The 18,133-nt window shown below is 41.0% G+C and overlaps 1 protein-coding gene and 1 long non-coding RNA gene across 17 annotated transcripts in view; one reads left to right on the top strand and one right to left on the bottom strand.

The window, feature by feature from the left end:
• The window catches only part of NFIA (nuclear factor I A), a 348,730-nt gene that overhangs the window by 200,609 nt on the left and 129,988 nt on the right, over positions 1-18,133 (top strand). The gene's annotated exons all lie outside the window — the stretch shown is intronic.
• Positions 6,902-12,401, bottom strand: LOC137860443 (uncharacterized). The gene is made up of 3 exons (XR_011098915.1): positions 12,179-12,401; positions 10,172-10,251; positions 6,902-7,187 (listed from the first exon to the last, which is right to left on the bottom strand). It is a non-coding gene; the product is annotated as an uncharacterized lncRNA (long non-coding RNA).

The following is an 18,133-nucleotide window of genomic DNA, read 5'->3' as shown; positions in this document are numbered from 1 at the left end:
GCCTCTGGGCATGTGCATGGGTTACGACGTGGGTGGAAGTGGAGTTGGATCTTGCTCGGTTCAGAAAAACAGCGCTTCAGAGGAACTTTGTCTTGGTTTGTTTTGGAAGGAGCCCTCTCAGATCTTGGCTTGAGGCGAAGCTGTCAGGGTGAGGGTCATGACGAGCTGTACGATAGGCGTCAAGACTGCATGAAAGCCTGTGTCATGAGCCAGAAAAAGTGCCGGCCTGAAGCCGAGTAGATTTATTTTATCCTTGCTGCAGCTCAAGTCAGATCGCCTTCTCTACAGCTTCAACGGGAATTTACTGTCCCTTCTTATGTGTTAGCCCCTGACTTCTCAGGAAGATGCATCTTGCCACGTGCCCTGTGCCAGCAGGAATGAGCAGGGACTAGTCTCTTCTCCAGAAATACATTGTAAATTGTCGGGCCAAAATAGATGTGTAAGTAAAGCTTAGAGGTAATCTCTTCTTAAGTATTGACCCCAGGCCTTAGATTTATAAGCTTATTCCTGCTGTCCCACCAAAAACTAAAATACTCACTCCAACATGCAGCATTTACATAATAGTTTGGTGTCGCTTTATAAATGCATGCACTCGTATTTTCTCTTTGCTGCAAAGAGGAAAAGAAAAAAGAAAAAGAATATCCTCCTGAGGACTCGATTCAGCCTGGCCGTTCAAGTGCAGTGCAATTTGATCCCTGTATCTCAGAAGGTGGATTCATCGCCCGGGGAGAGGCACATCACTTTCTTGGGAATGCCATGAAGAAAGCAGCTGTAAAGTGTCTGCAGGGCTGCCCAGGGAGCAGCTGCTTGCCGGGTGTCCTGGCCATGGCCCTGCCACGGCCCAGCAGCTCTGCCTCCTCTGGGGAAGCCGGGGTGCCTCGCATTTCTGCAGCACCCCCTTGGGGCAGGACGGCGGCTGCTGGGCACCTCCACTTCTGTCCTTCGGGGACCTGCAGCTGAGCAGAGTCCTCTTGAGCTGGGGGGGAAAACAGACAGCTGCAAAGTGAGTTTTGAAATAAAAAATGTAAAATATGTAGTATATAAAAAAGAAAGTTATTAAAAACTTCAGATAAGATCAAAACATTCCAGACGTTATGGTCTGTGTTCCTGCAGAGCTGTGTAAAAAATGCTGGAGCCTTACAAAGGGGAGCAAGCAGAACAGTTCATATATGTCAAATACTTTGGACCTTGCAGCCCATTAACGTAACAAATTAAAAATAACAGATGATGGTCTTGCTCTGTTACTGTAGCACCATCATATTTTCAAAGGCAGAAAACGTTTCTGATTTTTGACAACAATCTCATCAGGTTTTTACAGGATATCTTCAGAGGTTTCTTTAGTGCTTTGCTAACATTGCGACTTTCAGTATAAAATATGCTCTAGGATTTACACCCCAGCCATACACTTTATAATTGGAAAAGGGTGTTCCTGTGGCTGAGATTCAGCTGCAAAATCCACAGGATCCAGAATCAAGCTTTCATTTTGAAGTGGATATTTAATATCCAAATTAAATGTGAAAATAATAGCTGAGATACAAATATAATGAGTGAAACAGATGATCTGAAGCAAACATGAGATATTTCTTTTCAAATTATAAACGATCAAAATCACACCTATAGTTATTATTTTCCCAGTCTCCACATAAGGTCAAAAGTGCCTTCAGCTACAGTGATGCAAATCTGGAATACTTTCAGCAGAGTTACTGAAACAGCAGACTGGGTTTGTTGATGAAGGAAAAGGAATGAGGAATATACGGCCTTTTAAACACCTTCTTTCCATACTGTGAATTATTTTAAGGTTTATTTAAGCCTTAATATATTTCATATCAGCTGCAGAGAGTTTTTGAAAAAAAATAAATCTCTTTTAAACCTGTTGCTAGAGTATGTGATCAAATATTTTAAAGGCCAGGGCCAGGGCTTGCCAGTTGCAAAAAGCACCTCTCTTAATTGCCCAAGTATGAAAGTCAGATGTCCTCAAATACCATCTGAAAAGATAACCATATTTTTTTCAGCTGTGCTGTAGCCTCCATATCTTACTGTCAAGAAGCTTCTTTTGGGACTGAGACAGGTCACGTTGGAAGTCAGTGGCTAATCAGCTCCCACTGCACATTGTCTGCTTTCAGCTTGAATTATCTTAGGCAGACATCCTGGCTAGCTGCAACACAAACCTCTGATGGCTTAAGCCTGAGAAGACCCGAGTTTGGCAGCCACTAAGTTAGAGATGAGGAGAGGAAAAGAAATCCTATCTCTTCCAGTGCTTTTCCCGTCTTGGTTTCCCTACTAGAAATCAATAGGGTGGTCGATAGTTGGTTTTGAGTTGTTCGCTACATGCTGGAGTTTTCTGATGTAAACCTTGGGTGTCTGGGTTTCAGACGCTCTAATGTGTCAGAGGAGGTTTGATAGCTGCCGCAGTCATCCCAAGTTACACTTTATGTCCAGTGACAGCCCTTGTAACATGAGAAGGGAATGAATTCAACAGTTAGAAGCACAGATCATTCTCATACATTTACTGCTTTGGGGAGGGGGACAGGTTAAAATTCTTACAGAAATTGGTTATGGTCTTTTCTGAACCAATGCTGAAAAAAATGCTTTGTGAGATGGGGCTGCATTTCAGTAAGTTTTTTTTTCTGCGCCAGTATTTCTGGATTCATTCATAACTCTATGAGTATTGGGTTTTTTGCTCACCTCTATGTAGAAATTATTCAGCATGAAGGTATCATGGACTGCCTGAAAAAAATTCTCATTGATTAAAAATCACCTATTCGTGATTCTTTTGTTACCACTTTCAAAACTGGAAGAGCTAAAATAGTAATAATATTAGATACATAGTAATTTACAACATATGTTTTCTCTGTTCACGTGAAGAACCTGCAACATGAGGGAAGTTAGAGTTGTGAGAAATGTGTAGGGCTTTTTTGCATTTAATGAGACTGACTTACCAGCATTAATACAAGAGTCTTCTCCTGTGCATCCGTGTAATACAGATTCCTCTTCTGTGACAGTGGTTTTATGTCTCTCTGACTTACCTCCTTCCACCTTTGTTCACATCTCCTCTGCAAGAACACATTTCCTCTCTTGCTTCTTGAGCTAACTTGGTTATTTATTCCTAAAGCATTAGGGCTAGGGTGCTTTTTCTTCAGTGGCATACTTTTAAAAGTTTTTAAAAAGGATTACTGTTTGTATGGATGGCATGACTACCCAGAATTATAGTAAGTTGTGCTAAAAGATTACTGGAAGAGAGACCAAAGACAGGGGAGTCATGCAGATGCCTCCACGTCTTGTTGGTGAGGAATCCATGCAGATTACTGCTGTCTTCTACTGCTGGCAGATTTGGAGACAGGATATGTGGCTGTGCACTGTATAGCAGTTCCTCTGCAACAATAAGGCATTATTATAACTCATCTTTGCTTACTTTACTTTCTACTTACTCCTATTCATAGAATAGTGGAATGGTTTGGGTTGGAAGGGACCTTAATGATCATCTAATTCTAACCCCCCTGCCATGGGCAGGGACACCTTCCACTAGACCAGTTTGTTTAAAGCCCCATCCAACCTGGTCTTAAAGAATTCCAGGGATAGGTCATCCACAATTTCTCTGGGCATTCATTCCTATGGTCTTAAAAATAGCCATTTGCAGGGCTGGACACAAATCATTCTTTGGGCTGTCCTTAGTCTCCACATGGAGCTCATAAGTTGGCTTCAATGGGAGTTGACTTCAACAGAGAGCAGCTGAAAACTGAACCTGGACCATATATATTTGAAAAGCATAATTCAGGCATCCCAGTCTTTCTCCCAACATAACTGTTGGTAGTTTTGGCAGGGACTTCAGTGAGGGTGCTGATCCCTTAAAGCATTATTTAAGTGAGTTCCATGGATTTCAGGAGGAATGTTAAAGTTGTCCTGGCTTAAATGAATATTAACTGCAAATGTGATTTTTAGATCTAAGAAAATCAAAACACTTAAAACAGGCCCAGAAAAGTCTTTGAAAATTGTGACGATACATCTTTCATATTACCAAAATGACACTGTTATTTAAAGCACTGAATCTGCTCTTTGAATCCTATTTCAATATTTAACCAATAATGTTTAAAGATGTGCACATGAAGCAAGTATCTTACCCCACTACACTTTTAGATATCAATCATGCTGTATTAATTGAAAGGATTTGGTCTAATCTCATAAAGAAACAGGCAAACTCTTGGCTTTTCTCTAAAGTAAAAATATATCACTCATGTCATCCATTACTGTGCTATAATTATGGTAAGTGAAGCAGAACAGAATCGATGGAGCAATTTATCAATGCATTCCCAACTATTCTAGCATGGCTGACGTCATGCGGCTGCAGATACTGTCCTTCAATATAAAAGATATCCAGCAGTGTCAAGACTTTATTCTGATCTACTCCAGCATAATATTTTCATATTTAATATTGTCATTTCAATTATGGTTTAATTAATTTATTTCATTCACTATGAAATTACACTTAATTAGTTGGCTTTTAAATTTTTTTCCCCAAATTAAAATTTCAAAAGGGCAAAAAAAGAGGGAGAATAAAAATCCCAGACATTATTTAATTCAGACTTCAAGGTCAAAAAACCCTTATAGTTTAAACTTTATGCTAATAGAGCATAAACTTGATCTTTTCTGTTCCACTGTAAATTATTTCAAGATAAGAAGCAGAATATAATGTGTGTAGTAAGCATTTCCAATAGACATTTGTCTTCAGATATTAAATACTTCCCCAAAATGTCATTTTAATACTTGGATACTGTTTAGTACCTTCAAATATTTGCCTTTTTACACACTTGCTTTTGCAAGTGTTGAATTTTACCCCTATATTATCTTTTAAGTTTTATTCAAATAGGTCTGACAGAGTTAGAGCCCGTGTAGACTAAACTTCAGTAAAGCAGTCCTGGAGATAGCACTGTTTGTTCTGTAAAACACTCACCCCGCATTCCTCCTGAAGTTATTAAATGTGTTTACACTACATTAAATATGAAAAATGAACTTCTTCAGTGCAGGGATTGTTTAAAACACTGGGAGAAATACCGCCGGAGCACCTTGCCGTACCCCTCGCCGTGGCACAGGACGAGGCGCTTCCCCCGCGTGCCTGTCCTGCCCGCGCTCCCGGCCTCCGCCTGTGAAATGGTTTTGCTACTTCGGGGCCAACGTGGTTTCTAACAACCGTGCCTTTCTTCAACTGGCACAAAGTCCTCCTTGGGATTTTGGCACCGCCGAAGTGAAAAGCGCTTGGTCCAAAAACACACTGATCTTGTGGGGTGGGGAGGAGAAGGGAAGTGTTTGTTTACAACTTGCACCAGCGTTGGGCTCTCTTAATAAACCAGGCTTCGTTAAGATGTCTGGCTGCTGGAAGGGATTTTTCTCATCAAACTTTTTTTTTTTTTTTTTTTTCTGGGAGAGGAGCACATGGAAAAGTTCATCAGGAAATTAAAGCTGTGAAAGTAGTTTTTCTCACACAACAGCTGCTGGTTTACGTGGTGTTGTGTGTAGTCTCCCTGAAAATCCCTGTCATCCCCCGGCGCGGTGTTTCCTTTGCTCCCTGGTGGGGTTTCCAGGGCTCTGTTAAACGGCGGTAACAGGGAACACGTCCTCCATGGCATACCATCCATGGTCTCCCCATGTCACTGCTGGGGGCTCCCAAAAGGTCTCATGGAGACCTTGGTTTTTGGGGGTCTCTGCTGGGCTTCACCAGCCCCGTGCCCGGAAAGGGTTAAGGCACGCGGCGACCGCGCGGCCTCGATGAAAAGCACAATGTCCCCTGCTCTTTAAAGATGTACTTGTAAACCGTCGTGCTGAGTGGATTTATGAAGGGTGAGTTTACCTGATATTACACGGTATTGTTTAATTTGGACTATATTTAACCAGCGCTGTGTTGAAACAGTGTCGGCGAGCTCTGAGAGCTTGCCAGGCACATTCTCAAAATGGTTGCCAAGCTGTAAGATGGCTGCCAAGGTCTGACTGCACTGAACAGGTCCAAAATGGTGACCAACTTCTCAGAATTTTCCTGCCGATTTTTTTTTTTCCCCCCCAAAATAAGGAAGATGCTGGACTTGGCACCAGCCTCTTGGCACTACGATTTATAGTGTCATCCAGAGATTCAAGTAGTTACTGTGTTCTTGTTTCACAGCACTTGGCAGAAAGCTGCGTAGGGGAGGACGTGAGGTGAAATAGCCGGTGTAAAATAACATTAGCGTTTTCCTTCCTTGGCTAAAAAGTACCAAACACGTTGGGGGGATTAAAAAAAAAAAAAAAGAAAAAGAAAAAAAAAAAAAGAAATGGAAGGTAGGATATTTGAAAAGAAATCGGCAGAGAGCAGCTTCGACCAAAGCTTCAGACTTTCCTTTCGGGCTGTGTGTCTAAAGTGGTGCAAACTTTATCTCCAACAGGTTTAAGATTTTTTTTTTGATTTTTTTTTTTTTTTTTGCATTTGTTTACTGGAGTTTATAGCAGTTTCTTTCTGGCAGTTGTGCTACTTAGCAGATTGAAATAAAATCATAAGGGTGAATTAAAACACACTGCTGTTAGTGCTGATTAGAATTTTAGCTTAGTGTAAATACCGGATGCAGTGTCCAACTTTTCAGGGACTTGGCATAGACTCAACAGGGATCTCCGGGCTGCACAGGAGACAGTGTGTGCTTGCAAGCTTTTTAAATACTTGGATAGGTGAAGCTCACTGCTTCTGCTGGCATGCTAGCTAATTTGGGGTCTGTATAATGCATTACGTAGTCCAAAGTGTCTGGAAAAAAAAAAAAGAAAGGAAAAAAAAAAAGGAAAAAGGGAAAGGATAAGAATAAAAGGCAAATATTTTGATCTAAAAACTTTAAATGTATGGATTTTATTTGTGTTCTTAGCATCTTGTGCTAAATGCTTGCTCGTGCATACAAGATGTAAATATATTCCTAGCTAATTTTTGGATTGTACTTGTAAATAAACAAATCGCCTGAGGACATGTTACTCTGAAAATATTAAACGGTTCTTTATGCAGCTGGAAAATATTTGTTGTTAAAATAACAGAACAGTGGAGTCTTTCTATGCAAATACTTGCATTCAGGTGGATTGCATTAGTAGATACTGCATTCTCATAGTCTCACTCTCAGCCCACAACTTGTCAATTTTCATCTGTTAGCAGTTTTCGGTGTCTCAAGTTACCTCTACGTATTTTCACCCTGTAACGAAACAACGGAAAAGCAAGCATTATCATCTGGGGGTGATGCAGCAGCTTCCCTCAGTCATTTTGAAGTTATTAAACCAGCCAAATGATCAACACCTAACTCCAAATGCTTCATCTCCACTACTGAATATCCTCTACTATTTCTGGGTCAATAGGTCACATCATTTCTTCTGCAGGAGTAGCAAGAAATCTCAACTGTACTTTGCCCTTATCCATTTGCTTGAGGGAATTCACAGGGATGCAGATGTTTTTCTCAACCATATCTGCTGTTTATACCCACATTTCTCCCATAACCTATGCCTTTATGTCTTTGTAGAGTTTATAAACATCCTGCTAGTACAGATTCACCCTCTTTCACTGGCAACCTATACATCCATAGTACTTTCATGGAGCAGGGTATAATATTAATGATGAAATTTGAACTCTCGGTTCTTTGGTGAAAAGATGAGATCAAAAACTATTGGATACTGGTCAGGGCACATGGAGTTTAATTGAGCCCCTTGCATATACTGAGTTACATCGCAGATTCTCTGAATATTTTTTTCAGGATGTTTCAGTGTTATGCGTTAACAAAATTTAAAGCAGTTCAAATTCAAGAAAAATGTAAAATAAAAAAATATCTATTAAAGTCTTGCTTATCAATGTGATAAAAAAATAATTGTGGAAACTATAAATGGACACTGATGTCCTTACTGAGTAAAGATTAGAGCAGGATACTGGTGTCATGTTCTCAGTTTCATCTCTCTTCTGCCACTTTAATAAAAAATCTACAGGACTCTTTCATCTGCTTTAAATTAAAAAAAAAAAAAAAAGTTTTAGGAAATTCTAAACCTAACTACACTCTGCATACCAGCATAAAAATCGTGTAGTACCACTTTTTTGACTGAATTTAGGTGTTTATTTTGCTGTATGATTCCTGCCTGCGTGTTAGAGCTCTAGGTAGACAAACCCTCATCATCTACTGCAAATAGAATTTTACATTACTAAAGTTGAATTTGTTTTAGTCATATAAATATTCAAACATGCCTAGTTTATGAAAACTGAACATAACTTCTGAACGTGAAAAATTTGGGAACCATTAGGACTCTTCTGTGTTATAGTTTGCATTAAATGATCGCTGGGCCATTTTATCCCCTCATATTAGCGTGATTCCTTGATGTAAAAATTTTCTTTTGATTTATGCACCAGTAAGAAGGAGGAGAATTAGGCCTGTGGTACTTTGATTTAAGTAGCCATTATTAGTTCTGGATTCTCATGTCATTATACACTTGTATAACGGAAATAACTCTGTTGAAACTAATGAAAATGTACAGTGAATATTGTGAAACAGGTAGGAGTGAGAAGAGGATCAGGTCTGTAGTTTACAACTTCTGAGACCTGAGAGTTTTTTCTCCATGAACAGAAATGAAATCTTTCAGAAGCTTTTGGCACTTTTGCTTGTTTGTATATTCTTCATGTACACATCATGTGCATCTGTGTGTGTGTGTACATATATATGATATGTGTAAAAGTACTTTTTATATAGTAACTTTCTGCATAGGGCAACCCAAACAGCTGTTATTCCTTTTTATAGCTTCTTTAATCTATGTGCCAACAAGTCAGTTTACAAAATCTGTTTTGTTGATGACTGCTGCGATAATAATTGTGGTGTTTTGTGGCTTGGCAAAAGCCTGGGGTCTCCTCCGAGGACTCTTGCCAAAGCCTTTGAAGGGGTTGAGGTGGATTCACTGCCAAAATGAGTCACCACTCTCTATTTTATTTAGTGTCCTTCTGCCAAGGCCTTAGACACTTTCTGTTTTCATTCTTTTGTAGGCTTTCCTTCCCACATTGTGGTTTCCTTCACAGCCAGAGTAATGTGTTTGCCAGCATAGGTGAGAGAGTGTGGCTGACTCTCCAAATGCCACTGCTAGACTATGCTTAAGGGTTAGTGGTTTAGCTATTGTGCTTTCTCAAAATGAATGTGCAAGATTTAATTATACGTCTATGAATTATAAATAATAAAGACTGCTGCATCTGATACAGCACAGTGCAATAACCTAGATTAAGGTCATGGGATTTCAGAGGTCTGTCAGTGTTTACTTCTCCAAGGCTCCGTATTACCGCATCCTTTGAATTATTTCACTTGTGATTGGGTTGGTCAAATCAGAGATGAGTTGCTCCTTTAGAGTAAATCATATTTTTTTTTGGTCTGAGGCTGGCCTTTCTATTAACTTTCTTCTCCATCCAGAAGCACATAATCATTCTGTTCACAGCCGAATAACAGATGCATGGTAGTTATCATAACACTTTGCATGTCCCACCCAGATGTCTCAAAAAATTTGAGAAACCAAGATGAATGGATGTGACATTCTGACATCCTTCATACAGATGTGAAAACTGAGGCACAGAGAAGTGAAGTGATTCAGTCAAAGTTGCATAGGAAGTCTGCGTGAGGCCTGGAAACAGAACCCACATCATCTGACTCATTGGCCTTTGCTTTAACCACAAAAACTTCCTTTTTCCCGCTGTACTTAAAGTGATATGTTTTGGCCTTATTCTAGATAAAATGTTAGATGTAGAGATGGCCTAGATATCCTTACAGTAAAATGTGTAATTCCTACTCGGGTGAAGTTGGATGATATGAGTCATGACTTATTACAGTATCTGTGGCTTTCTTAATGCTGTGAGGTTTTGGTATGAATGAGGAAAGCAATATGGGGATTTCAGTTAACTGTTAAATAAAATTAGAATGGAAAAAAACACGTGGTGCTCTGAAGAGTAACGGCAGTATTAGCTTTTCAAACAGATTTTCTTCTCCTCATCAATAAAATGCTATGCAGTGAGGTAGGCAGATGGATAGTTCAGTACTGACGTCTGAACCTTGGTTTTAAAGGGCCTAAAGGAATTAGTCATCGTGTTCCCAAAAATCATGCCCTTAAGTGACTCTAGATGCACAGAGTGGCTTATATAGGTGATCCTGCAGGATTTTGAGTGGCACACCTGTTTCTCCAGTAAGGATCTCCGTGAGAGCTTGCTGTTGCTCCTCAGTGTTTGCTATCAAGCAAAAATTTTCTAAGTACCTATTTTTGAACATAAAAAAAATACAGTTGTTATCAAACAGCGTCGTCCTTTGTGTAGTTATGGCTCAGAGCCAAATCAGGAGAAGTGCTTTCATCTGTCCTTTCCCGTGTCTTTTTGCTGTGTTTCACTCTTTCTTGATCGCCTTCTCCCCTTCTTGGGAGATCAGCACAAAGGCCGTGGAGCCCTCCATCCTCTTCAAGTCTGTAGATGTCTCGGCCTGGCAGTCTGGTTTGGGCTGAACTTTACCCAGAAAACAATCTAGTCCCAGAGATTTTCTGTGTCTTTATCAATGCACAGATCTTATATCCCCTCCATGCAGGGAAATATTTTCTTCTTCTTTCTTATGCCTCTCCAGCTTCATTGTTTGTTTGTTTGCTTTTTCATTTCATACTGTTTCCCCCCGCTCCCTTTGTCTCCGTGTACATCCCTCCTTTATTTGCTTCATATATCCATTTGCCAGCTGCCTGTTTTTACTTTGTTTTGACTACCCATATTTGTGCTCTACATTTTAAACCCTTCTTTCTTCCCTCATTTTTGATGTTTTGTTTTCCAGGCACAAGAAAGCGAGTCATTGTGTCTTGCTCTACCTAAACTGTCTTCAAAGAGAGAAAGTGGCAAAAATGATGAGTCCTAGCAAAGTTCACTTAGCAGGAGTCCACACAGAGAAAATTCTTCTGCCTGGAAGCACATTATTCACCAAGCCATTTGTCATTGCCAATTAGTAGTGAATGTTAGGTTGGGTCATTCGCTATCTGCAGTTAGGGAACGAAGGATAAGGCTGTACATCCTTTGGAGACAGAGCCCAGGTCCCACCTAGGGAAAACTTTGATACACCTGTCCAAAGTTTACTTAGGAATGGTTTTCAGTTTTTAGATTTCAAACACAGATTTTAATTGGAAAGGGAGACTGGTCTCTGTTCTACAGTACAAATTAAACTAGTAGTAAACCAATTAGGCCATTCTCTTTTTTATGTTACATGACATCAGAAGATAGCTACAGGTCTTTAAATAGTTACCTATTAATAAGATATGGTGCAAATAATGATGCAGCTATCACAAAACTAAATGAATAAAGGAAGGGAAAAAAGAGAGAGTATCTGTGACTTAGGGAGATTTCCAGCGACAGATTTTATCCCTCTCCTTGGGACAGTATCAAGAACAAGTTTGCTGCCATTCCCTGTATCAGACACCTTCTTACTTTTAATGAAGCTTTCTAGTAATTTTAATTTTCTTTTAAGAGCTGTGTCCTTTCTGCTCTAGAAAATATGTGACATTCTTTACTCAGGTAAAGATTCAACTTTACGTGCTGTCTGGCTGATTGTGACTGAAACCAATTCTGAGTAAAAGTTAGAGATGATTTGTAAAATTCATCAGCTTGCACGGGTAGTCTGTGTGCTGTAGGTTATAGAATTTGCTTCACCAGTGACAGCATTAACAATGCAGGCTTTATTTACAAGAGGTTTATAGTGTTACCACAACTGATAGAAATCTCTGTAGTTCCACTGCTTTTAATGGAATTATTCCAGATCTAGCTGAGGATCTGATCTGTAACACAAAACTCTACATTTTAAATTACCACTGCAGTTTAGAAGAGTTTAAGTAAATTCTGGGATGGAGCACATAGCTATAACTGGGAGAACTTATTATAAGTAAAAGGCAAAGCCACTTTGCTGTAGGGGTAAATTAGGATTTTTCACTCACTGATCTGTTAGAAGCAGCTAGACTGAATTAGCCTGACCAGGAAAGACTTAGAGATATATAAATTTAGTCCCTTCTCTCTGCCCCACTATTGTTTTTATAGCATTTGCAGGGGACTGTAGCTCTAATCCAAAAGGAGAGAAGTTAGGAGACAGGAAAAATTTAAGAGCATGCGGTATATTCTCCATTCTGTAAATACACTAGCTAAAGAAATTATTTCTTTACCTACAGATAAGTAGCAATATGAGTAGAACAGGAAGAAGACTTCAGTTCAGTAAAAACTTATAAAGCACTGTAACAGAGCCTGCACTATATCATATTAGAGAATATATTGCTTACCTCACGGAAGTAGATTGAGGGTATTCATGACCACTGGTGAATTCCCTCATGTGTAGTAATCTCTGATTATTTGCACCTGAAATTCTTCACCAGCATAATGCTCTGTAGCCGAGGCTTATATAAAGTTCAGTTTTTATTAATTCAACCTTACAAGCACAGTACTCGGTTCACGTTCATGACTGCAATTATTTATTTAAGTAGAAAGAGATATCTAAAAAACATTTTGTGGATTATTCAGAATCTCAGAGGGCTCTTTTATATACAATATTTAATGAGCAATCTACTTTGGAAAATAACTGGATTTATTGTGGGTAGCTATCCTTTACCCAAGTGATGTGGTATAAATAAAGTGGAAGCCACTTTTGAAACTATTACAATAATTGGAGCACTGAAAGAAATAAAAAAGAAAAGAATTTTTTTTTCTTTGGTATGGCAAGCCATAAAATGTACAATGGTGTAGCAGAATGAATGAGTGGCTGTTCAGAAAGGAAACTTTCTGTGCAGCAGAAGGCTAACTGCTGAAATAATGGAGCCATTCACAAACATATTTTTCTATGTAACAAATAATAAGATAGTTGGACAATGAAGTCTCCTCAAGTACATAATAGATTTTTTAAAAAAATTAACTGAAAAAAAAAATAAAATTCCATCTTCAAGACCACATTTGGATCAATTAGAAAATATTTGTAAAAGCCGATCTGGAAGTCAGCGTGGGCGCTAAAGCCTGCTGATGCTCACAGGACATGTTGCTTTCTGCACTCTTGCAAGAGGCTGATCCCCAAAGACACCTCCGGCCTGTGTGGCACATCTCAGCTCCAGGTCTGTCCCTTCCCTTCATGCCCGGAGCTCTCGGACACGGCAAGGTACCTGCATGTGGGTGGAGGAGATGGCCACCTGCCCTGGGGAGGCCGGAGCATCCAAACGAGGGGCCTGGAGATTGCCAGAGGTACCGCCTAACCCAACAGGCCTCAGCGTCATTTAGGGGCAGTCTGTGAGAAAGGCTGCGAGGTTTGACCCCGTCAGTCCCTAGCACATAAATATTCATCCCCCAATGACTTGTTCTGCTGTTCTTTAACCTCAGCATTACTTCAGATGTACTCCATAATCTGTGTCTAAAGCAGGGGGCCAGTAAACTACATTCCTTATCACGTTACATTATTGATATTTTCGTTAGAGCTGAGGTAGTATTTTAAGTCTAAATCATATTTTTCTGTGGTATATATAAATATATATATTTATTAAAGTTACATTTGGGACGTAGATGCATACAATATACTCTTTCCTCCAAGGGTTTGAAATAAACAAAGCGAGTAACAGAATTACTTCAAACCTGTTCGTATTTATGACTGGTTGAGGCCGGAGCTCTGAAGATTTACACTTGGTGGTAGAGTAAGATGCTGTGCTTGTCCTGCTCTCCTGGTAGGCCTAGTAAATCCTGAGCTCTTTGAGGCGAGGGCTGTCTTTGTTCCGTGCTCATACAGAGCTTAGCAAAGTGGGGATCTCAGGGTGGGAGTCCTAATTATCTGCAGGACTGATAATTAGCGATACTTGCACCTGGCAGCAAGGTCCCAGTACAAGGGTAAAGGATAAGAGCCCTCTCCCAGATTATGTGAAGCAGGGGCAGTCTGTAGATACGGGAGGAGTTCTGGTACCTCTGCAAGGCTGATAAACCTGCAAAGTCAGATACTTGGTGCATTCACCGCTCCAGTGTCCTTGTGTCTTCAGTAGCACATGGCAAATTGTACTGGAATAAATGCTGGTTATTGCTGTTGAATAAGGAGTGCAGAAAAATCAGACAAGGCTTTTGCCTAGTGGTGGAGATTAAGACAGCCATAATTTATTGCAAGCTTGCCTGTCATGACTAATGGATTCAGCCCCTATTAACTGCGCTGTGACACTTAAACTGACTATTTTTCTTCAGCTTCTTCCCTCAATTTTGACCAAAATGCATACCTACGAAGAAAAGACATTCATTCTTCTTTTCTCTAAGGCAGATTTTTGGTGTGTGAAATTAAGGAGAACTTCAGTGGCAAAGCCCACCACAGCACACGTACCTGTCCCAGCCTTTGTCACACAAATGTTGTCTTTTCAGGTGCTCTGCACAAGGCCAAGGGATCATAGTGGAACCAGCTATCACCAAAGACTCTGCTCTCACAAAGTACATGGCCCCGTTTGACATTTTGAATCTCACCTTAAAAATAGGGGATGCAGAATTACTGGATGCAGTAACCAGGGTGCCATCGCACCATTGTGCCTGCCCAGAAGTTTGCATTTCAAGGCAAATATATCAAAATATATATGTCTGTGTAAATTTCTGTAATTTCTCTGGCTCTCTTCCCTCTGTCACCTCTCCCCCTCTCCTGCTATTCCTGTTTTATTTATCCTGCTGTAATAAAATCAGTCTCGCAGAGAATAGGCAAACAAGAGACGTGCAGTAGTATGCTGACTTGGGACTGAAGATGCCGTGGTTAGGCAACAGGATGAACACTCCCTCCTTCCTTTTTGGGGTGAGTGTGGTGCATCCAAAGCCCCATAGTGATACCAGCATGAAGCAACACAGAGAGAAGTCCAGCTGCTTCCAGCTGATGCCCTGTGCAGAGCCAGGCAGAGAAATGAGCTCGCGTCTAGCAAGCCTGTAGCGCCAGGTGGTGGAGAGGTGGTTGCTTTTGGAGCTACCAGCTCTTTGGAGGAAGGATCTGTATTTTTACGGAGAATTGATGGATTGATTTTATCGCAGTGATTATTTTCTAAACTTCTCCGGGGGAGAAAACTGTTTTGGGAAGATGGGCCAAATTCTTAAAAGCCATGGAGTGTTTTTGGGCACTGCTGAGCAATGAGGCATTGGGTTTTATCGCTGACTTTAGACACTTATTTTTAGACTTAAATTTTCTAAATGGAGAGATTCTTTTCTTGGCATAACCATGAAATAACTGATTTCTTAACACATTAAAAAAATGATTTACTTTTGATAGGAAGTTGAAGGGGATGGAAGAGCAAACTATTTTAAAGTCTTGCATGTACTTTTCTAACCAGATCATGGCTCCATAGTAATTTGAGAAGGCGAACACAGTTCACAATTGAGGAGTAAGTTAAAAAAACCTGAGTTTGAAATTCATAGGAGGAGAGAGACTTCCTGCTTTGTTCTTATGGTTTGGCATCAAACCAGTCATATGCAAATTTTAAATTGTGCTGCTAAATAGTTAAATAAGCAGATCTAAAGGGTGTAAGGTTCCCAGATCCTTTGTAATATCCACACACAGCTCATTTTATATCTTCTACCAGTACATTCCGAATCACTTTTCTGATTTTATTGAAGAAAATGTCTGGAATTTTGATAGGAAGGACTTGAAAAAGATAGTCGAATCTGGATAAAATATTCATAGATATAAGAAGTTCTAGTACCGGGAAAAGGCTGCTGCGTGCCTTCAAGACTGTTCTTCTAATTTCCTAATTTCTGTTTTCCCTGTTTTCTGTGCTGTTTGTTTAAATAAACTCTACTGGTTCTGTCTTTCACACATCATTGCTTTTTGCTTCAAAGGCTCCTTTTAATAACTCATTCTTTGGTTTAATTTTCTTTTGAACATGAATTGGGCTTCACCAAACACTCTGTATACAGCTCACACCCACAGACGCTGAGAGCAGGGTTGATTCAGTGTACATGTAATTGTGTACGGAGTTACTCTCTGCTGGGCTGGCCGACAGAGTTAAGTTTTCAAACTAGTTTCCATCGTAGCTCTTTATTTTACCAATCCCATGTTTGGGGCTGCAACTTTTCCTCCCTCTTTGTGAGGAACAGACCACACTCCGATTTTGCACAAAATCTTTTCCACCATATGTTTTTAGTAATTGTATAGTAGGGAAAAATCACTTTTCCCTTGTCAGACATTTCTAGTAACACTTTTTTTGTAAAGGCCTTCGTCAGAAGTGGCTGAAATTTGAGACTATTCATGGAAATAGTCCTTCGAGGAGGTTAAGTTTGAGAAAGAAAATAGAAAATACGGTTAAACTGTGATTGAAAAATCGCTCCTGAGCGTGCTCCTAGGAGCCGTGCCCTGTGCTAACAGCAGTCTTTGTGTTTGTGGCGCGGGGCAGGAGTCTGAAAGCTCACCCAGGAGCAGCAGAGGCCGCGTGCTGCCCGTGCAGGACGGCTTGCAGAGGGTGCTGGGCATCGGCCAGCATGGTGCAAGCCCGGCTTTGGCAGCATTGCACGTCTGCTGCTGCACCTGCGCCCTTCGGTGGGCCGTGGCTGTGAATAGGGTATAGACAGAGTGGTCACACAGCACTCGGCATGGCTGCTTTCCCGTTTTTCATTTGCTTTTTAGGTTTTTGTACCTTGTATGCCATCAAATACGGGTGTCTTGCTGCTGGTCCTCATTCCTTGCACTGGACAAACTACCGTTGGTGGCAACTTCGTGGTGGGGAAGACAGAGGAAGAAAATCACCTTAAAAATGCACATTTTGACACTCGGTGGGCAGAGGCAAATCGGGGCATAGAGAGGAGTTGGGGAACCACAGGCAATCCCAAAAGAGCAGGAGCAGTGCTCTGGGATGGGGAGGTCAATGCAGCACGTAGGGCCTTGGGTACAGGTAACTGAGGCTCCTGGGTGATGATGGGAATTAGTAATAGTCTTCGTGTCATTAATATTTTCTGTTTTCCAAAGGCTTTGCAGATTATGGGAATAAGTGGTTAAGTACAAGGTAACGCTGATTCTTTTCAGCATTCCCAGGGTCTGTAATGGGACCGGCCCGAGGCCCTATAAATAGCTTAGAACATTTTCATCTGTAACATTTGGTGTAAATTGTAACTTTCAGAAACTTATCTTTTATGTGGCGCAGTTTGCTTTTATGTTCCTACTGTCTAATCTTATCTTCCCATGTGCTGAAATATAAAAATTCATTGCAATTATCTTTCCTATAGTAAGATATCAAGGAGTTGGTACATTGTAAGGGGACCGGGTCGAAGTACAATCAACACACATTTTTTTGGGTCTAAAAATATCAGTGCTTCAAAGGTCGGCTAAATGATAAATCCCGTCCTGAGTGTATATATAATACATACGAATGCACACTATAAATTTGTTTTATAGATTTTCATTGAAGCGCTTCACAGGCTGATGATGATAATTTCAAAACGCTTCGAGTTTATCTGAGGTCGCCGGTGCAGCGGGCGAGGAGGCAGCGAGGCGTCGGGCAGGGCCGCGGGACAAGCCGCACGTAGGCGGAGGGGTTTTGGCCCTTTCGGCCGAGGGGGAGGCAGCGGCTTGCCAGCATTTGGCTCTTTGAAGGTGGCGAAAGCCCATCGGGCTGTTTTCTCTCCGAAGTCAGCCAGCCAGCAGCAGCCTTCTCCCGTGGCCAAAGTCGCTCCTGTGGGTTTCAATGGGAACGGGCCCTGGCGTCGCGCTATTGACTTCTCCTTTGTTCGGCTGCGGGAGCGCAGCTGCTGGAAGTTGTGCTGCCACGGGGAAGCTGGGACGCAGTCCGTGAGGGCAGCGGGATCCGCAGGCACCGGGAGCCAGCAGCGTTTCGAGCAGAGAGCGGGCAGAAATTCTTCCAGAAGGCCTCGCCGTCGCACGTCCCCCCGTGCTCTTTTCCTTTCCATGGGAAAGGAGGGGTTGGACCGAGGCGTTGTAAATAATGTAACTGACCGGAGGCATTTTTAGATGCTCTAACACTAAACTGGATTTTCTCTAACATGCATCCTTTGCTCCTCTCGGGATGGTATAATTTATTTAAGTTAGTGCTCTTGGTATGTCTTTATTAGGAGTGGGAGCAACAGTCAAAAAAGAGGTAGCGGTCAAGGAAACTGAAGGACTCTCGTCTCTTTCTCAAAATAATAAGTATTTTT

Source organism: Anas acuta, chromosome 8 (genome assembly GCF_963932015.1).
Source record: "Anas acuta chromosome 8, bAnaAcu1.1, whole genome shotgun sequence".
Taxonomy (NCBI): Eukaryota; Metazoa; Chordata; class Aves; order Anseriformes; family Anatidae; genus Anas; species Anas acuta.
The sequence above is the reverse complement of the archived record's forward strand: the minus strand, read 5'-3'. Positions and strand labels throughout refer to the sequence as shown.